The sequence below is a fragment of the Misgurnus anguillicaudatus genome, chromosome 9 (assembly GCF_027580225.2).
Source record: "Misgurnus anguillicaudatus chromosome 9, ASM2758022v2, whole genome shotgun sequence".
Classification (NCBI taxonomy): Eukaryota; Metazoa; Chordata; class Actinopteri; order Cypriniformes; family Cobitidae; genus Misgurnus; species Misgurnus anguillicaudatus.
The window spans coordinates 25,619,393-25,639,352 of NC_073345.2; the positions used below are offsets into that span (position 1 = coordinate 25,619,393).

The 19,960-nt window shown below is 36.7% G+C and overlaps 1 protein-coding gene and 1 long non-coding RNA gene across 2 annotated transcripts in view; both read right to left on the minus strand.

Moving 5' to 3' along the window:
- LOC141366236 (C-type lectin lectoxin-Enh4) overlaps positions 1-19,960 on the minus strand; it is a 45,331-nt gene that overhangs the window by 20,612 nt on the left and 4,759 nt on the right. The window lies entirely within an intron of this gene.
- On the minus strand, positions 6,610-7,573 carry LOC141366121 (uncharacterized). Its single transcript, XR_012371164.1, has 2 exons — positions 7,316-7,573; positions 6,610-6,853 (listed from the first exon to the last, which is right to left on the minus strand). It is a non-coding gene; the product is annotated as an uncharacterized lncRNA (long non-coding RNA).

A 19,960-nucleotide genomic window follows, 5' to 3' on the forward strand; every position in this document is an offset into this window, starting at 1 on the left:
ACAACAATATTTGGAAAAACTACAATTTGAAAAGACTAAATATATAACGCTATGTATATTAACTGAAAGGTAAACTTCTGAGAACGTGAGGCTAAAAGGCTAGTGACAGATTTCCTGTCATGATGACGTCTAAACTCCCCGCCAAGGATGTAGTCCCTATTAGCAACTTGTTAGCAACCACCGTTTTTAAGGCACAATAAAGTTTAAAAAAATCACAAGCAGATTATAACTGGTGTATTTTATGTCATAGAACAAAACGTGAAAATATTTCAGGCGATTTAGCAAAAACCCATTCAAAAAACCCATAGACTTCAGGGCGAGGGAACCCGTAGTGCTAAAATGCTACCTCACTTCCGCGTTTTAGCCTACAAAGTGACGCCATTACTTCGGCACTCTATTCGTTTTTCGTTTATTGCAAGTGGTGCCCGCTGCATAGAGACAGAGCGCAGCGCGTCACAACCTGAAAACCACGCCCACCGGGGGGGAAAGCAATCCAACAGTCTCCATTGACTTTGTATTGCAAAAGGCCGCCTCCTTGTCATTTCTGGCTTATAACAAAAAACTGAATAATGCCTAAAAGCTGCTTTGGGACAATATGTACAGCTAACAAGCCAAAGAACACAGAAATAAGTTTTTATAAGCTGTCGAGCCGTAAAACCCAGTCTTTAAGGAGAATAAAGTGGATCGCCGATTACGTTTCCCCCTATTGGACGCAGTTTTACTAATAGGAGTACTATGAAAAGTTGCCTGTTTCCATTTCTGTGTCTAAACGCTCGTTTTTTGAAGTCGACAGCTTATAAAAAAATATAAATATATATTTTTTTGGCGTGTTAGATGTACACCTTGTCACACAGCAGCTTTTAGGTATTATTCTGTTTTTAAGTTTAATCTGTAAATAAGTTTTTATAAGCTGTCGACCCCAAAAAACGAGCGTTTAAAGACACAAAAATGGATACAGGCAACTTTTCATAGTACTTCTATTAGTAGAACTGCGTCCACTAGGGGGAAACGTAGTCGGCGATCCACTTTATTCTCCTTAAAGGCTGGGTTTTACGGCTCAACAGCTTATAAAAACTTATTTCTGGGTTCTTTGGCTTGTTAGCTGTACATATTGTCACACAGCAGCTTTTAGGCATTATTCAGTTTTTTGTTATAAGCCAGAAATGACAAGGAGGCGGCTTCTCGCAATACAAACTCAATGGAGACGGTTGGATTGATTTCCCCCCCGGTGGGCATGGTTTTCAAATTTGCATAACGGCGCTCTGTCTCTATTCACCTTATTCCGCCACGCCCCTTTTTAATTCTTCGTTCTTCCGCATTTTGTCAACAGACTTCCGCTGCTAATATGGCACAGTGCATTAGGTGGTTAGTTTGGTGGTTAGAAGATTGTTTGTAGTTCTCTATAACTTTAGCGAAATTACAAATATCGCTACTGCTGTAAATGTTTTAAATTAGGAGCACGGTTAAAACTTCATACGACGCTCGGATAGTCTTATATTGTCCCATCAATCGTCTCGTGGTTAGGCGATATGAAGCGGCCGCGGCAAGTAACCTGGCATATTTAATTACCTCGTCCTGTCAGGAGTTGATGGAGCAGCACTGGAAATTATTAAAGTACTTATGCCTACCAATATTTACACAGTGATTTCGTCTTTTTTTAAAGCAAATGTGCACCTTAACCAGTCCAATAACTATTTCGTTTTTATGTGGTAATGTACCATAATAGAATTCATTTTGGTACACATCAGTGTACCACATCAGTAACAGAAGATGGGAAGATGGCGGGAGGTCGGTTAGGTGCGGTAGTGGCTCTGCTACTATATACACTCCTTTTGAAGTTTATACAACCGACTAACATACGTCTCTGTAAACAATCTTTCAACAACAAATATGCGAATATCACTCACAATAATGATAAACTAATTGCTAAACTAATTGCTTACGGGATTTATCAGCATAAACAAACAAACAAGATTCACGGCGTTTTCGGGTATGGGGACTACACCCTGGCCATCCATTGTACAAGCCCAAATCGATACAACCGCAGGGTGAAAGCGACAAAAACAACGTGCAAACGACATTCCAGTCAGGCCGTGATCATAGCTATCTGTTTGCTTTTGTCGGGGGACATTCATCAGTGTCCTGGCCCGGCAACAAATGGAGCAAGTATCTCTGACGTCTATACACGCAATTCTACCTCAGCTCAGGTATGTAGCATTGTTGGAGACTACTTATGCGCCAAATCCACACAGCAAACTTACCTTCTTCAATGTCCACTTTCGCCGAGTTCCGTCGGGGATCCTGGGGGAGTTCTGTGGCGTCCCATTGGCGGCTTGGCGCGCTCTGGGGTGGTCGGTCCTGGCGGGCGTCTGGGGCTGAGTGTGGAGAGAGCCCGGGGGAAGCCGCTCATGCCACAGGAAGCCTCTTCTGGCAGTCTGGGTGTACCGGAGGATGTGGAAGCCGTCCGGTTGCAGATGGAGGATCGGCCACCGTTTGACTCACCGGCGGTAAAGCCTTCACCACAGGGGAGACTTTCGGTAATGAGTACATTTGCAGCCCTTCCTAGGAGCGATACCGGTGGTGACTATACGCTCGTGAGTACAACAAATTCCCAACCGAGTGATAAGCATCGCAGGAATTTATCAGAGAAACGTGTGTTCAAGAAAAAAAAGTGTGGGGAAGTAAATAAAGCCATCCTTAAGAACCGGAAGTGGAAAATCTTTCCAACAGTAAACAACTCGAGGATTATTTGGGATCCAAAAGCTAAACCAAAGGGCATATTAGGTGCCCACTTAAACATACGTAGTTTAAAACCTAAAAGTGATCAAATAAAGAAAATATTAATAGACTCTAATTTAGACTTCCTCTGCTTAACGGAAACTTGGCTTCATGATAACTCTCCATCCGCTGCCCTAATAATCCCGGGCTATGACTTTTACAGGAGGGATCGAACTGATGCAAAAGGGGGTGGAGTTATGATATATGTAAAAAACACCATCCAATGTAAAGAGATTCAGTTGCAAAACCCAAGTAATCTTGAATGTTTAGCCTTGAATATGACTATCTCGCCTCAGATGTCCTATACTATTGTAGTAGTATAACACCTAACTCGAATATTAGTTTTTATAAAAAATTTAGGTCTGTATTGTGGCAATTTGATTTTAAGAAAGAAATAATTATAATGGGTGATTTTAACTTAAACTGGGAAGATAAGTCTTCAAGAATTAAACTTAAGCACATTTTTGATGGTTTTAATTTGGTTCAATTGGTTAAAGGTCCAACAAGAATAACTAACAACTCTAGTACCCAAATTGACCTTATATTTAGTAATAAACCGGAAAGGATTACAAAATCATTTAATATGATAACTGGTCTATCAGATCACAATATGGTGCTACTATCAAGAAAACTTACTTGCAGGCGGGTTATGAATGCTGCCAATAAGGAATTCTTTGGTATCCCGAAAAGCAAACAAGAAGATTTCAAGGCAGCCATACAAAGTATAAAATGGGATGAGTTACTGCCTGATAATGATTTAGAAATGACCAGTCAAATTTTTACACAAAAATTGCAATCTATAATCCATGAATTTTCAATTAATATTAAATGTAAAAACAAGAAACAAAGTCTTCCCTGGATCAACGAGAAAGTTTTAAAATTAATGAAGGAACGGGACACTGCTTTGAAATTGGCCACAAAATCAAAGTTGTCCGTTGATAGGTTTAATTTCGTTAGGCTAAGAAATTTAGTAATTAGAGAACTGAGAAAAGCTAAGGCCGATTTTTTTATTATAATTGCTGAAAATTCAAATGGCAATTCTAAAGCCATATGGAGCCAGATTCAAAAATTAACTGGTCAAAACATTAGTATAACTAAGCCAATTGTATTAAAAGTTAATGACACTATCTTGGAGAGCCCGATTGAAGTGGCACAAGCCTTCAATCAATATTTTGTTGAGTCAGTAGATTCTATTGCCCAATGTTTTTCAGTACAACAAAACAATGAACATATAGTCAATACTACAGAGTCACCATTAATAATCAGACCAGTGTCGGAGGATGAGGTTGTAAAAGTAATTGCATCTCTAAAACCTTCAAGGGCTAAGGACATCTATGGTATGGATACACTAATGCTGAAAGAGAATAATTCCTCAATAGTCATCCCATTAACACGTATAATTAATATCTCATTGACCCAAGGATGGTTCCCTGATTTATGGAAGCCTGCTGTTGTGGCCCCTATCTTTAAAGGTGGTGACCGGCAGCTGACTTCAAATTACAGGCCCATTAGTGTTGTACCTATAGTTTCAAAAGTATTTGAAAAATTAATTAACAAACAAATGATAGATTATTTAAATAATAGTTCTTTTCCATTGCATCCATTGCAATTTGGCTTCAGGGCTAACTACTCGACAGAAACGGCTACATGTTACTTTATAGAAAAGGTGAAGGCATCACTGGATAAAGGCGGGGTAGTAGGGGCCGTGTTCCTTGACTTAAAAAAAGCATTTGACACGGTTAACCATAATATTTTATTATACAAATTACAGAATTTTAATTTCTCCTCAGAGTTAGTCAGTCTTATTAAATCTTATCTTTCACTCCGGACTCAATATGTTAAAATTGGCAATTATAAATCTAATCCCCTATGTCTTTCAACTGGGGTCCCGCAAGGCTCAATACTTGGTCCAACCCTTTTTAGCTTGTATATTAATGATTTACCGTTGGTGTGTGAAAATTGTGATGTTTTAATGTATGCCGATGATACAGTTATTTTTACTCATGGTGGGACTGCTGCAGAGGTTGCAATTAAGTTAACAGAGATTTTAAAGAAGGTGACATCCTGGCTTGATCATTGTTGTTTACAATTGAATATTTCAAAAACAGTTTGTATGTATCTTTCCAAAAACTCCTCTATAGACATAGAACAAGACATTTTACTATCAGGACATACACTAAAAGTTGTATCAGAATATAAATATTTAGGAGTTCATATAGATTCAAATCTTACATTCAAAACACACATAAAAAAGGTCTGTAATAAAGTAAAGTTTAGTTTGGCAAATTTTAGGTATATCAGAAACCACTTATCAACTAAAGCAGCTAAGGTATATTTCCATTCACTGATTCTCTCTTACATTACTTACTGTTTGATAAGTTGGTCCAATGCGCACTCGACTGTTTTAAAACCACTGAAATCATTATACAATCAAGCTCTTAAAATTTTAGATAAAAAGCCAATTCGTTACCATCATTGCCAAATTTTAAAAAAATATACATTGCTTAGTTGGGTAAACCTCATAAAGTACAGAAATGTTTGTTTAGTTTACAAAATTTTACATAACTTAGCTCCCCCACCTTTACTCGGCCTTATTAATTTTAAATCGAATGCAAATAGAGTCACAAGAGGCGCAGCAAGGAGGGACTGTATAATTCCATTAAAAAAAACTGCATTTAGTCAGGCTGTATTTTCATTTACAGCAGTACATCAATGGAACTCAGTTCCACCATCAATTAGAGAGTCGCCATCCTACTACACTTTTAAGGTTAATGTTAAGAAATGGTTTAATGATAATCAACATTGTCAACACTGAACATTCCCATCTATTAATAGTAATTGTATCATCTTTTATCTTTTATCGTTTTTATTTTTTCTATCACTTCCTAAATGTGTATTTATACCTCTTGTATTTTCTTAACAATTTTATTGTATCACAACTGTTTTAGGATGCCTATTAACATCTGGCAAAGGGACTGCCGATGAAAATTAGCCTGTGGCTAATTCGGGTGCACTTACATTTGTTATGAATGTTGATACGTGTACATTGTCCCTTTTCAAATAAACAAATAAAATAAAATAAAATAAATAAATTTGCAAACTTGCCAACTTCAAATCAGGAGACTTAAATCCTTTTAAGTGGAATCTACAAAGCTCACATATGGTTTAAGAAATTCCTTACAGATAATATCTGATCACACTGTAAAGGTTTATATAACTGCATGGCAGGTTACATCTGATCACATAGTAAATGTTTAATATAACTGCATGACAGGTAACAGCTGATCACATAGTAAAGGTTTAATATAACTAAACAACATCTGATCACATTGTAAAGGTTTAATATAATTGCACAACATCTGATCACATTGTAAAGGTTTAATATTAATGCACATCTGATCACACTGTAAATGTTTCATATCACTGCATGACATCTGATCACATATGAAGGTTTAATGTAACTTTACAACAGGTAAAGCAAGACCACCCTGCAATAAATTAAGACACAGCTTTATCGGATTCATCAGGAGCTGATCCCAAGTGTTTATTTGGAAGCTGTTGGTGTATGTACTGGTAAAGTGCTTGGTCACTGTGTGATGGATGCGATATCAACCCTGTGTAAAGCTGACAAAGACGGTTGTACAGATATGTACATATGTGCCACCTCAACACATTGAAGCAGTTTCTCGGACAGGATTTACAGGACTAGGATTTAATTATATTAGGACATTTTAGTTTTTACAAACAAACCCTACAAAAAAACAAGACTGGTGCGCATCTTGTGACAAAACAATGGCACTTATATATGTTGAGGTATGTCAGTAAAAGGTGTTTTTAAATTATTGTAGCTCAAATATGCATTTTAGCCTGGGACCAGGATAAGCCCTGTCAGGGAAACTGCACCATTGTTTTCCCATATCAGATGTAGGTTGCTTCAGGTTGAGTTGTGATTTTAAAGTGTAGTTGTGGTCAGAGACGGATGGATCCTCCCATTGTGTTTCTGCATCACAGTTTAGGAACATGTTGATTGTATCATCCTCACAGTTGTCCACTGCATCACTACACATCAATGCATCTGTGAAAACAATATAACCATAAACATTTTTATGTTAGTATTTAAAATAAACTTGCATCATGAGAATTAATATATAAATGGCAACCATACTTAAGCAGAACAGTGTGTAAGAGAGAGATGCATTAAAAAGAGACAGTAACATTATACACACAACCTTTAACTTCAGTGTTAAATAATACGTTTTTTATAGGTCATTATCAATATCTGAATGAGAAATGAACTGACATTCTAGCATCTGAAATCTCAGTAACTTGTAGGAATCACGTGGGCTACTGTAAGAATGCAATGTACTATAATATCTCGTTGTACTATCGTAAATATAAAAATATAGGTGGACAATTAAAACCATTCAAATAGTTGCATTTTATAAACTAACGTTACTGATCTTAAGTGTATTTGTAGAACGGACTTCACAAATCTAACTGTAGGCGAACGAGCACAAAGTTAGCTAAGATAGATTACCTGAAACTGGCCACCTTTTCAACACCCGGCGTGGTTTAAAGTTACCGGAACATCGTAGTCGAACCATTACTTGGGATAAGGGTGTTCCTCAGTCCTTAAAATTGGTAAGAAAGAAACATAAAGGCTCTCGAGTGAGTTTTTTAAGCTTAACGCGTCGCCTTCAGTCACTGCCTCAGCTGCTCATCGTCTATGCGGCCGGAAGAACGTTGACAAAATGAGCGAAATGGCGCCGGCCTTGTTGTCGTGAAAAATAAGGTGAATAGCCAAATGGGCGGAGCTGGAGCTCTAGCGAGGCGTGGCATCCTCGCTGGATCTAGTGGGCGTGGCAGCATCAAGTGCGCAGGCGCAGATAGAGTTTGTTTAAACTTCCTGTACAGCCTGTATCAAGTACTCCGGAGAATTGCACGGGAAGAAAACGGTAATTTAAAGATAAACTGAGCTTTAATATGTATATTAAATCTTAGTCTTACAATTATCGCTGTCTCGACGTGATTTTCGGAACTATGTTGAGTTTCGTGTTAAACACTAGATAGCTAATGTGCTAACATTCTTCCGTCCACCACAAGTGGTACGTAGTGTTTTTATTGTAGTTTTTATTTTTTGTATTCAAATATTTGTTGAACCTGCACAGGTGCACCAGACAATACTTATGCGAGGACAGGATCTTCTGCTGTCTATATCACGGTGCCTACTGTAAATAAACATTTACACGAGCTCTGAAATCATGCAGTTCAACAAAAAGGTATGTGTGTGTGTGAATTAAATATTTTAATTATACTGTGTGTGATAAACATCATGTTTGTTGAACCTTTCTGTTTGTGCATGTCATAGTAATTTCTTTCTTGCATTTAAAACTAAAAACATACTGTTCATTTAATATTTTCTTGTGTTGTGAAACCTTTGGGATGTCTGAATTTAAACTACTTTATTTCAGTTGTTATAATAGTTTTTCTACGTAGCATTACTTATGACAAGTTAAAAACATGTATATAAATACTCTTTATGTTGTGCTCTTGAGCAAGGTGATTCATCACGAAAGCTGTTTATATGCAATGCACTGTACAAAACATGTAAACAAGACAATGATGCTAATTTATTCTTTCTATGTTTTAGATTTTATCATCATCAAGCGTGTTCTCAAGTCCAGACGATCCCACACTTTCACTGCTGTTACCGTACATCAACATTTTTAAATGTGTAAAAATCCAGCCTCTGGACAACCTTCCATTGGCTGCAGCACCCAGCATCAGCATCCCCACCTTTACTTCCCCTCGACATTGGAACATGTCTGTACTGATTTTGAGGTACAGCTTTTTAACTTCTTGCTGCTTGTAAACTTGTTTAAATATCTTTAGTGGAGTATTAAGACAGAACAAAGTACACAGTTGTCACAAATAACCCACTGAGGGTCAGTTAAGTAAACCAAGTACACATTTTTAACAAAACTGTAAACAAACAGAAAGACTTAACTTAAAAAAAAAAACAATCCCTAGATGTGACAGCTATATACTGTATTAATTGTATATAGTCTAATTGTATTGTCTATAATTAACAGGGTGCCCCTCTACAGCTAGGAGAAATTGATTGTGGGGTATTTATGTTGATGGTAAGTGGTCTTTTATTTGCTGTACACCTGTGTCTGTGTACTAAACACAGCATTTGTTAATATTGTTTTGTTTTTTGTATGCACTCTATGTTATGACTGTGAGTAAACATAAAAAAAGAACGATTAAGATTTTCGATTGCTATCTTTTGCCAGTCTGACACACTAATAATCATGAAGTGGTGGTGCTCAGTTAATTTAGACATTTCCTCTGACAAAGTATGATATTAATAACTATACTTATGATAAAACCTCCATTCTGTGCATTTCCAGTATGCAGACAATATATATATAAATAAAGCAATGCATGCCTAAAAACATTCTAATGTTTGTCTCTTCGTACAGTCAAGTCCCACAACTACTCACCCAGAAAGTAACATATGCAGATAACATGAAATTCACTCCACCTGAGTCAGATGTCATGGAGATCATCCAGACACCAGAGGAAGATGTATGTAGCAGGAATGTTTATGTACTGATTGACTTGTTTAACTTGTTAATGTGTGTATCAACCTTTCCTCTTTCATGAATTTGTTTATAAGCAGTACATCATTTTTAATTATATTATTATTGGAATTCTTATATAGCACACAGGACTCAGAATGAGAAACATTCAGCTGACCTGTGAGTGGCTAAAGGAGACCACTTGCTGGGAAGATGAGCTGCAAAAGATCTAAAGGATGATACCCTGTTGGCTATAACAATGTTGGACTTGTTTATAAACACCATGTTTTATGAGGGTGAAAGGAATGAAGAAAAAATGTCGACTCCCTTCCCTTTAATATTTTAGAGAAGAGCAGGAAATATATGAGACAAAAGAGTTATTCGTGGGTTTTGTTTACACAAAAAACCCTGTCTTGTGAATCTACCAGTGGGGACAGACCAATGCAAATATTGATTTTTTTGATTGGTTTTGTAAAATACTATTAAACGTTTGTGTGAACTGTAAAGTGTTGTGTTCTTAAAATAAATTTATAATATTTATTATTGTATCTTATTATACCATTAAAGTCTTGTGTTCTTGAAATATTCATGGTATTATTTTATATCTTCTTATTATAACATTTTATATAGATTTCTTTTATGTTAGAGGCATATTTTGCTAAATTTGGGTTAATAGAAACCAATAAATACACTTGTAGGACAGTGGAGTACAACACTTGTACACCTGAGTATGTGACTATTAAATTACATTTATCTTCTACAAAAATGTAGTTGAAGCGAATGCTTCACTAATGTCAAAGCACATTGTATATCCTCTACTGTGGTAAGTCACATGGTTGGTTTTAGACTACTTGTCTGCTTATTCATTAAAAATAGCATAATGCATAGTCTATCACATAAAGGTTGAATCTTTTCAAAGTTACAGTCAATATTCCATTTAAATTTGCAATATCATTTTTACACCATATGCTTTCACATTTACATACAATAAGGGCAGGTAACCTAGTCTTATTTATTATTATTATATGTATGTATTTATTTATTTATTGAATTAATCAGATGATTTTTTAATACAACAAGGTTGTATTAAACATTAGTAAATGCATTAACATTAAAAATAAAGCTTTTCAGCAAGTTTTAATTTTTGTTAATGTTAGTTAATGTCAATACAATTATTTAGTTCATGCATTAACTAATGTTAACAGTTACAACACTTGATTTTATAAATTTATTAGTAAATGCTGAAATTAACATGAACTAAGATTCATAAATGCTGTAGAAGTATTGTTATTTGATAGTTCATGTTAGCTAATGCATTAACTAATCTAAACAAATACAACCTTGTTGTAAAGTGTTATCGATCATTTAGATTAGTTCACAACCCACACTTTGCGGTGGACACAAATAAAGAGGGGTGCACAGATAGTAAGCTTTCACTGGCAAAGCAGCACACCACTCCTTCCTCCATAAAAGGGCCTTGCTGCTGTCACTTTCAGATATTTACATCATGGTTTATGGTAAGCCACATTTTTTAATTGTGTTACTACTTTGTGGAATTGGATGATGTCAAATTATGTCTTTAAATACAAATGTACAACAGTACAGTGAAGCAGGGCTTTGCATTGCAACTCTTTCACTTGCATATATGCCCTTAAATGATTTACAAGCATAGTGGATGAGTGAAGACTAAAACCTACTGTAAATGTTGTAATGTTAAGGTCATATTATACTTTTATACATTTACACTAGTTCCTGTGGCCTACCACAAACCATGATGCAAACATCCGAAAGTGACAACAAGGCCATTAATGCATTTACTAATGTTTAATACAACCTTGTTGTATTACGAAATCATCTGATTAATTCAATAAATAAATAAATAAATACATACAATAATAATAATAATAAACAAGACCAGGTTACCTGCCCTTATTGTATGTAAATGTGAAAGCATATGCACTGTAAAAAAAAATTGTTGGCTCAATGAATTATTTTTTAGTAACTAGTTCCACAGAAATTTTACGTTCACTCAATTTCTGTCTCCAAAGTGTTACCTGGATTGATGTTTTTTAGTTGGCCCAAATTTGACTCAAATATAAAAAAGTATGTTGGCTCAATTAGCTTTATAGTTCATTCAACTAAAATGTTTTAATCAGTTGAATCTTTAAAAACTTACAGCAAAAACTCTGTAAATTAAAATTTAAGTATTCACTCAATGTTTGATGTGTTACTTCAATTAATATTTATTATTTGGGATTTTTTTTAATAAATTTTTTTAATTATTTATCAAATAATTTATGCTGGTGTTGTAAACAAAATAATTAACTTCAGTCACATAAAAACAAAAGATTTTTATTCACTTATTCACTTATCATACAGACTGAACATACAGAATTAAGTCTTCTTTAAATAGAGGGCATAAAACAGTCCAAAAAGCCCCCAAAGTCAGTCAGAACATCTGCAGGGCCATTTAGGAGACTTTCCTCAGCCAGTCCAAGCGGAGACTGTCTCGCTATGTATCCTTCTGGTCTGCCTCTTACATAATCTCCGCTCTGGTTTGATAAACAGAGGAATATAAACACACACACATACATAAATAACATGTTTAATATAATAAAGCTTGACGGTGAAAGACTTTATTCCCTAAATAACGTTAACGTTAGGCCAAATTTCCCTCAGACATCACACATAATTAAACACTATTGGGCGGTTTTCTCGGACAGGGCTTTTCACTGACTAAAATAACTTACTGACATCTCTTAACATGTTTTGTCTCAAAATGCACGCCAGTATTGTATTATATAAGGTTTGTTTGTAAAAATGTCCCAATTATAATAAAGACCGAGTTCTAAACTGTCCGGTAAACCAACCTATCCAGGCTTTTTATCTTAACTAAATAGCTCCACTTTACTTCGGTCACATAACATAACACACTTCTAATATATATCTTTACAAAAATATAATTACAAAAACGTCGAGTATTTGCGTCTTTGCCAATTAATATATTCTAAAATTAACATTTAATTACAAACACTTACCTGACGTGAACTTGAGGAAACGGCTGACTTGTGTGTCCTTCCTTGTGTGAATCAGTAAGTGATTCCAGCTGTTGCGTGCGGATTGATCTCAGATGAAATGACCTGTGATCCAGATCCTTCCGAGTTAAAACATTTTAAATTCAAAATACACAGACGCACATACATACATACATACATGCACACGCGCGAGCACGCGCGCGCGCACACACGCACGCACACGGGTACACACACGGGTATATTTAGAAGTTTTAAGATTGTTATGATATTGGGACTATTTCTTCACTCGCACCTTCAGCTCTGAGGTTCAAAATCGCAGGCAGTACGCAGACCAGTTATAACAAATGTGAAAGATATGAAATATCATTCAACAGCGATATCATTTAAGTGCAATCCTAAAATATGATTTAAAACATACCGGTAAACCTTTTATTATTAAGTATAAGAAATTAAAATTAATTAAATCGCATGTTTAAAAGCCACAGAGATATCAGAGCCAGCAGTCGATTTCTGATGGGCTTGCCGAGGCGAGGCTGCGCTGGGCGGGGTGTGAGCGCTTTAAGTGTCTGTGATTTTCTGGGGCTCATCTGGAGCTCTTCTCCGTCCGAAAGTGTCCGAGCACATTTTTAAATAGACGCTATTTATATTAACCGACCGCATATTTAAACTTAAAGCACATACATTCACGCCTGAACAACTCTTAAAATTACATTTTGTTACCAAATAACAGTAATATTATGAGCATTTTGTTGTCAGGAAACATAGCTGTCATAAGTCCACATATTGACCAGATTTGTCTTAATTAGTTCAGTCAACATACACTGTAAGCCCATACAGGTTGATTGAACCTAAAAAATTTATGGAAACTCGTTGCCCTAAAAAAGTTGATTTTGCCTGGTTGAAATAACTATTAATTTTAAGTTTAATGTACTTAATGTTTTAATTTCTTCCAATGCACTCTTAACCCAGATTAGATGACATTAAATGTGTGAGGAAACCTGTTGCATATAACTTTGGTTTTTATCACTTTAAATTACTTTTGATGTTATAAATGGTATTATAACAAAAATTAATGACTGACTTTAAGTCAATCATTGAATAAACATGATTCTCCACAGAAACACACAAAAAATGTGTTTTGACATACATTGTAAGTACAGTGGAGAGAAATACAATAAAATGTTTTGAACAGGGTTCATGTACGGAAACACTGATCACCTGAACGGTGACTTCACAAAATTATCATTTACAACACAACAACATCAATAATATAAGAGCTTGAACCTATATGACATTTTATTAACAAATATTTGAATAGAGAAAGTTCTTATCAGTTTTTAATTTGTGAAAAAGCAAAAAATAATCTAAATAGTCAGGCGCAAAGGATTATGGGTATTCCTCACAACATGAACTAATAATTTTAAGTTCATTTTACTTGAATGTTTTAGTTTAATAGATTTTGTAAGGTTAACAGTTAAATCAACTAAACTTTTTAAGCTTTTGCTTCAAAACTGAAAATATTAATGATTTTGCTTTGATTGTTTGGGTAAAGACAATTTCTGGGTTAACAGTGTAGCCATTCCGAATGTTGACTGAATTTGGAAATAACTATTCACTTAATGTTTTAAACACAGATTTATCTAGACTTAAAATAATATGTCTACTCAACTAAGCCCAAACAAGAAAATTGGTTTAACTTATATATTTTTGCCTTTCCAACATTTCATTAATTGGATTTTTTACAGTGTGGTGTAAAAATGATATTGCAAATTTAAATGGAATATTGACTGTAACTTTGAAAAGATTCAACCTTTATGTGATAGACTATGCATTATGCTATTTTTAATGAATAAGCAGACAAGTAGTCTAAAACCAACCATGTGACTTACCACAGTAGAGGATATACAATGTGCTTTGACATTAGTGAAGCATTCGCTTCAACTACATTTTTGTAGAAGATAAATGTAATTTAATAGTCACATACTCAGGTGTACAAGTGTTGTACTCCACTGTCCTACAAGTGTATTTATTGGTTTCTATTAACCCAAATTTAGCAAAATATGCCTCTAACATAAAAGAAATCTATATAAAATGTTATAATAAGAAGATATAAAATAATATCATGAATATTTCAAGAACACAAGACTTTAATGGTATAATAAGATACAATAATAAATATTATAAATTTATTTTAAGAACACAACACTTTACAGTTCACACAAACGTTTAATGGTATTTTACAAAACCAATCAAAAAAATCAATATTTACATTAGTCTATCCCCACTAGTAGATTCACAAGACAGGGTTTTTTGTGTAAACAAAACCCACGAATAACTCTTTTGTCTCATATATTTCCTGCTCTTCTCTAAAATATTAAAGGGAAGGGAGTCGACATTTTTTCTTCATTCCTTTCACCCTCATAAAACATGGTGTTTATAAACAAGTCCAACATTGTTATAGCCAACAGGGTATCATCCTTTAGATCTTTTGCAGCTCATCTTCCCAGCAAGTGGTCTCCTTTAGCCACTCACAGGTCAGCTGAATGTTTCTCATTCTGAGTCCTGTGTGCTATATAAGAATTCCAATAATAATATAATTAAAAATGATGTACTGCTTATAAACAAATTCATGAAAGAGGAAAGGTTGATACACACATTAACAAGTTAAACAAGTCAATCAGTACATAAACATTCCTGCTACATACATCTTCCTCTGGTGTCTGGATGATCTCCATGACATCTGACTCAGGTGGAGTGAATTTCATGTTATCTGCATATGTTACTTTCTGGGTTCGTAGTTGTGGGACTTGACTGTACGAAGAGACAAACATTAGAATGTTTTTAGGCATGCATTGCTTTATTTATATATATATTGTCTGCATACTGGAAATGCACAGAATGGAGGTTTTATCATAAGTATAGTTATCAATATCATACTTTGTCAGAGGAAATGTCTAAATTAACTGAGCACCACCACTTCATGATTATTAGTGTGTCAGACTGGCAAAAGATAGCAATCGAAAATCTTAATCGTTCTTTTTTTATGTTTACTCACAGTCATAACATAGAGTGCATACAAAAAACAAAACAATATTAACAAATGCTGTGTTTAGTACACAGACACAGGTGTACAGCAAATAAAAGACCACTTACCATCAACATAAATACCCCACAATCAATTTCTCCTAGCTGTAGAGGGGCACCCTGTTAATTATAGACAATACAATTAGACTATATACAATTAATACAGTATATAGCTGTCACATCTAGGGATTGTTTTTTTTTTTAAATTAAGTCTTTCTGTTTGTTTACAGTTTTGTTAAAAATGTGTACTTGGTTTACTTAACTGACCCTCAGTGGGTTATTTGTGACAACTGTGTACTTTGTTCTGTCTTAATACTCCACTAAAGATATTTAAACAAGTTTACAAGCAGCAAGAAGTTAAAAAGCTGTACCTCAAAATCAGTACAGACATGTTCCAATGTCGAGGGGAAGTAAAGGTGGGGATGCTGATGCTGGGTGCTGCAGCCAATGGAAGGTTGTCCAGAGGCTGGATTTTTACACATTTAAAAATGTTGATGTACGGTAACAGCAGTGAAAGTGTGGGATCGTCTGGACTTGAGAACACGCTTGATGATGATAAAATCTAAAACATAGAAAGAATAAATTAGCATCATTGTCTTGTTTACATGTTTTGTACAGTGCATTGCATATAAACAGCTTTCGTGATGAATCACCTTGCTCAAGAGCACAACATAAAGAGTATTTATATACATGTTTTTAACTTGTCATAAGTAATGCTACATAGAAAAACTATTATAACAACTGAAATAAAGTAGTTTAAATTCAGACATCCCAAAGGTTTCACAACACAAGAAAATATTAAATGAACAGTATGTTTTTAGTTTTAAATGCAAGAAAGAAATTACTATGACATGCACAAACAGAAAGGTTCAACAAACATGATGTTTATCACACACAGTATAATTAAAATATTTAATTCACACACACACATACCTTTTTGTTGAACTGCATGATTTCAGAGCTCGTGTAAATGTTTATTTACAGTAGGCACCGTGATATAGACAGCAGAAGATCCTGTCCTCGCATAAGTATTGTCTGGTGCACCTGTGCAGGTTCAACAAATATTTGAATACAAAAAATAAAAACTACAATAAAAACACTACGTACCACTTGTGGTGGACGGAAGAATGTTAGCACATTAGCTATCTAGTGTTTAACACGAAACTCAACATAGTTCCGAAAATCACGTCGAGACAGCGATAATTGTAAGACTAAGATTTAATATACATATTAAAGCTCAGTTTATCTTTAAATTACCGTTTTCTTCCCGTGCAATACTCCGGAGTACTTGATACAGGCTGTACAGGAAGTTTAAACAAACTCTATCTGCGCCTGCGCACTTGATGCTGCCACGCCCACTAGATCCAGCGAGGATGCCACGCCTCGCTAGAGCTCCAGCTCCGCCCATTTGGCTATGCAGCGGGCACCACTTGCAATAAACGAAAAACGAATTGACTGAAGTTCAAAGACACTCTTCATTTTTGTTCAAAAAGGAATAACGATAAAATGATCGCCAAAAAACGAAAAACGTGACGTTTTTAATTGGTTTTTCGTTTTTTTATTCTGACACCAAAAACGGTTATTTGGTTTTTCGTTTTGAAACAAAAAACAGAAAAGCGGTATTTTCGTTTTTTAATTACAAACGAATTACGGATTATCCAGAGATCCCCTGACCCTTACGGCCCACCAATGACTTTTTAAAACATTCCGAAAACCACCTTTCTAAACATGATAGTATCAATGCAGAATAACAGAAAAACAGGATGTTACGGACCCGGATTCTTCCTCTACAGGAATGGGAGGAGGAGGTACATCATTCGAGTCAGTGTCTGTGGGAGGAAGAAAAACAGGTTCAGTGAATGGTTTGAGGAGAGATACGTGAAGTGAGGGAGAAATCTTTTATTGTGGTGGTTAGTTGAGCCGGAAAGTAACTTCGTTCAGCTGCCTCTGAATGGTGAAGGGGCCAATGTAACAGGGACTAAGCTTATGACAGGGCTGGTGGAGGCGGATGTCCCTAGTGGATAACCACACCTTTTGTCCGAGTTTGTACTGGGGTGCTTCGGTGTGAGCGCGGTTGGCTTGGCCTTGGTGCCTTAGCACAGCCTGTTGGAGTTGTCTGTAGGACAAGTCACAAACCCTTCGCTCTTGTGGAACCAGTTATCAACAGCTGGAACCGTAAAGAGCTTGCCTGACCAGGGGAACAAAGGATTGGTAGGCCAGGGTGCACTGAAAGGGGGTGAGCCCGGAAGTAAATTGAGGAAGTGAGTTTTGGGTGTATTCAGCCCAGGGGAGATAGTGGCTCCAGCTGTCTTGGTACTGGTGGCAAGAGGTACGTAGATAACATCCAATTTCCTGGATCTTGCACTCAGCCTAGCCGTTAGTTTGAGGGTGGTATCCTGAGGATAGACTCAAAGTCACTCCAAGGAGTTTGAAGAAGGCCTTCCATACCATTGGGGTCCGCGATCTGAGACTATTGCCTCAGGAACACAGAAATTGTGGAATACTTGATTGAAGAAGGATTCTGCAGTTTCAAAGGCGGTAGGGAGTTTGGGCAGAGGAATTAATTTGCAACCCTTGGAAAATCGGTCCACCACTACTAGAATACAGGTTTGGTTTTGGGATTTGGGCAGATCAGTCATGAAGTCAATACCTAAGTGGGACCATGGGCGTTGAGGTATAGGAAGAGGTACCAATTTACCCACGGGTAGCCTTCTGGGGGTGTTGGTTATGGCGCAGACTGAGCATCCTTTGACATACCCTTGAAACATCCTGGGTGAGTGTTGGACACCAGTACAGATTACTGAGGAGCGAGAGGGTATGCCTGCTACCTGGATATCCATAGCCCAGAGCACAGTGAGCGGAACTTAGAAGTTCAGTGCGTAAGTGTTTGGCCACGAAGATGAGGCCATCCGGGGTCTCTGGCGGAGGGGGATGAAGTACTTTTCCTGGTTGATCTGTTTGTCGATATCCCAGATGATAGGGATAACCATGAAGTTGAAGCGGGTGAAAAAGAGAGCCCAACGGTCCTGCCCTAGGTTCAGCCTTTTGGCTTTACAGAGATATTTCAGATTGCGATGGACAGTAATTACTCCGAACTGATGGTTAGCTCCCTCCAGCCAGTGCCTCCATTCGTCAAGGGCTAGTTTGATGGCGAGCAGTTCATGATTCTCAATGTCATAATTTTGCTCCGCTGGCTCTGACTCCGGTGGAGGAAGCATCGAAGGGAAGATCTGAATTAGGATGAACCAAGACTGGTGCGGACTGAAAGGTTTCTTTAAGGAAGTTGAACGCTGATTTCGCTTCCAGGGACAAGGACAGTGATTTTGGTTTACCCTTTAATGAAGAAGTGAGAGGGCACTGATTAGACTGTAGTTTTGGATGAATCTTTTATAAAAGTTAGCAAGGCCAAGGAAACATTGAAGGTCCTTCACAGAAGTGGGTATGGGCCAGTTGTGAATGGTCTCCACCTTCCTCTGGTCCATTTGTACTACTTGATGATGTAACCCAGAAACTGTACTGGGGAGGTGTGGAACTTGCACTTCTGCAATTTCAGGTACAGATGGTTCTACCTAAGTTTCTCCAAGACTAGTTTTATGTGATGTTGATGTTCAGTGAGGGAGGATGAGTAGATGAGGATGTTGTCAATGTAGACTACAACAAATCCTTTAAGGTATTCTCGGAAAACTTTGTTCATGTAACCTTGAAAGACAGCCGGCGAGTTGGAGAGTCCGAAGGGCATGACCTGGTATTCATAGTAGCCTAAAGAGTTAATTAATGCACTTTTCCACTCAGCTAGACTACCACAAGCTGACGGATTTGTGGACGGAGACCATGACAGTAAGCGGTGATGAGAGCAGTTTCATTTCATCCGCTAGAGGCAGCCAATGTGCAAAAGTGTAGGGCATATGCACTGACCGAGAGTTTTCCTTGACGAAGATTAAAGAGTTGATCATGAATAGATAAATCCGCTGCTGTTTACCCAAAGACCTCCTTAAAATGTTCAATGAAACTGGAGAGAGATTTTAGAATAGGAGAATTGGAATTCCAAAGGGATTGAGCCACTTGGAGTGCTCGTCCGGACAACAAGGAAATAACAAATGCCACACAAGATTAATCATTAGAAAATAGATGAGCTTGCATCTGAAGATACAGAGATACTTATAACGGGAAACGTTGGCGTGGCGTGCTGCATGAAGGATATCTTCAGGTACCAAGGGTGGATTTATAGGTGGAGTGGGTAGTAGTGATTCACAAACTGCCTGTACCAATTCCACAAAAGGATCATGAGCCGGGTTGAAAGCGGACTCGGTAGGATCTAGGGATGCACCGAATCCAGATTTTTTAGGTTCGGCCGAATCCCGAATCCACCGTTTAAGATTCGGCCGAATCCGAAACCGAATACCGAATCCTACTCGCATCCTTATTCCAACACAGTAAAACACCTTAATGAAGTAAACAACGTCCACAGCAGTGTATTTT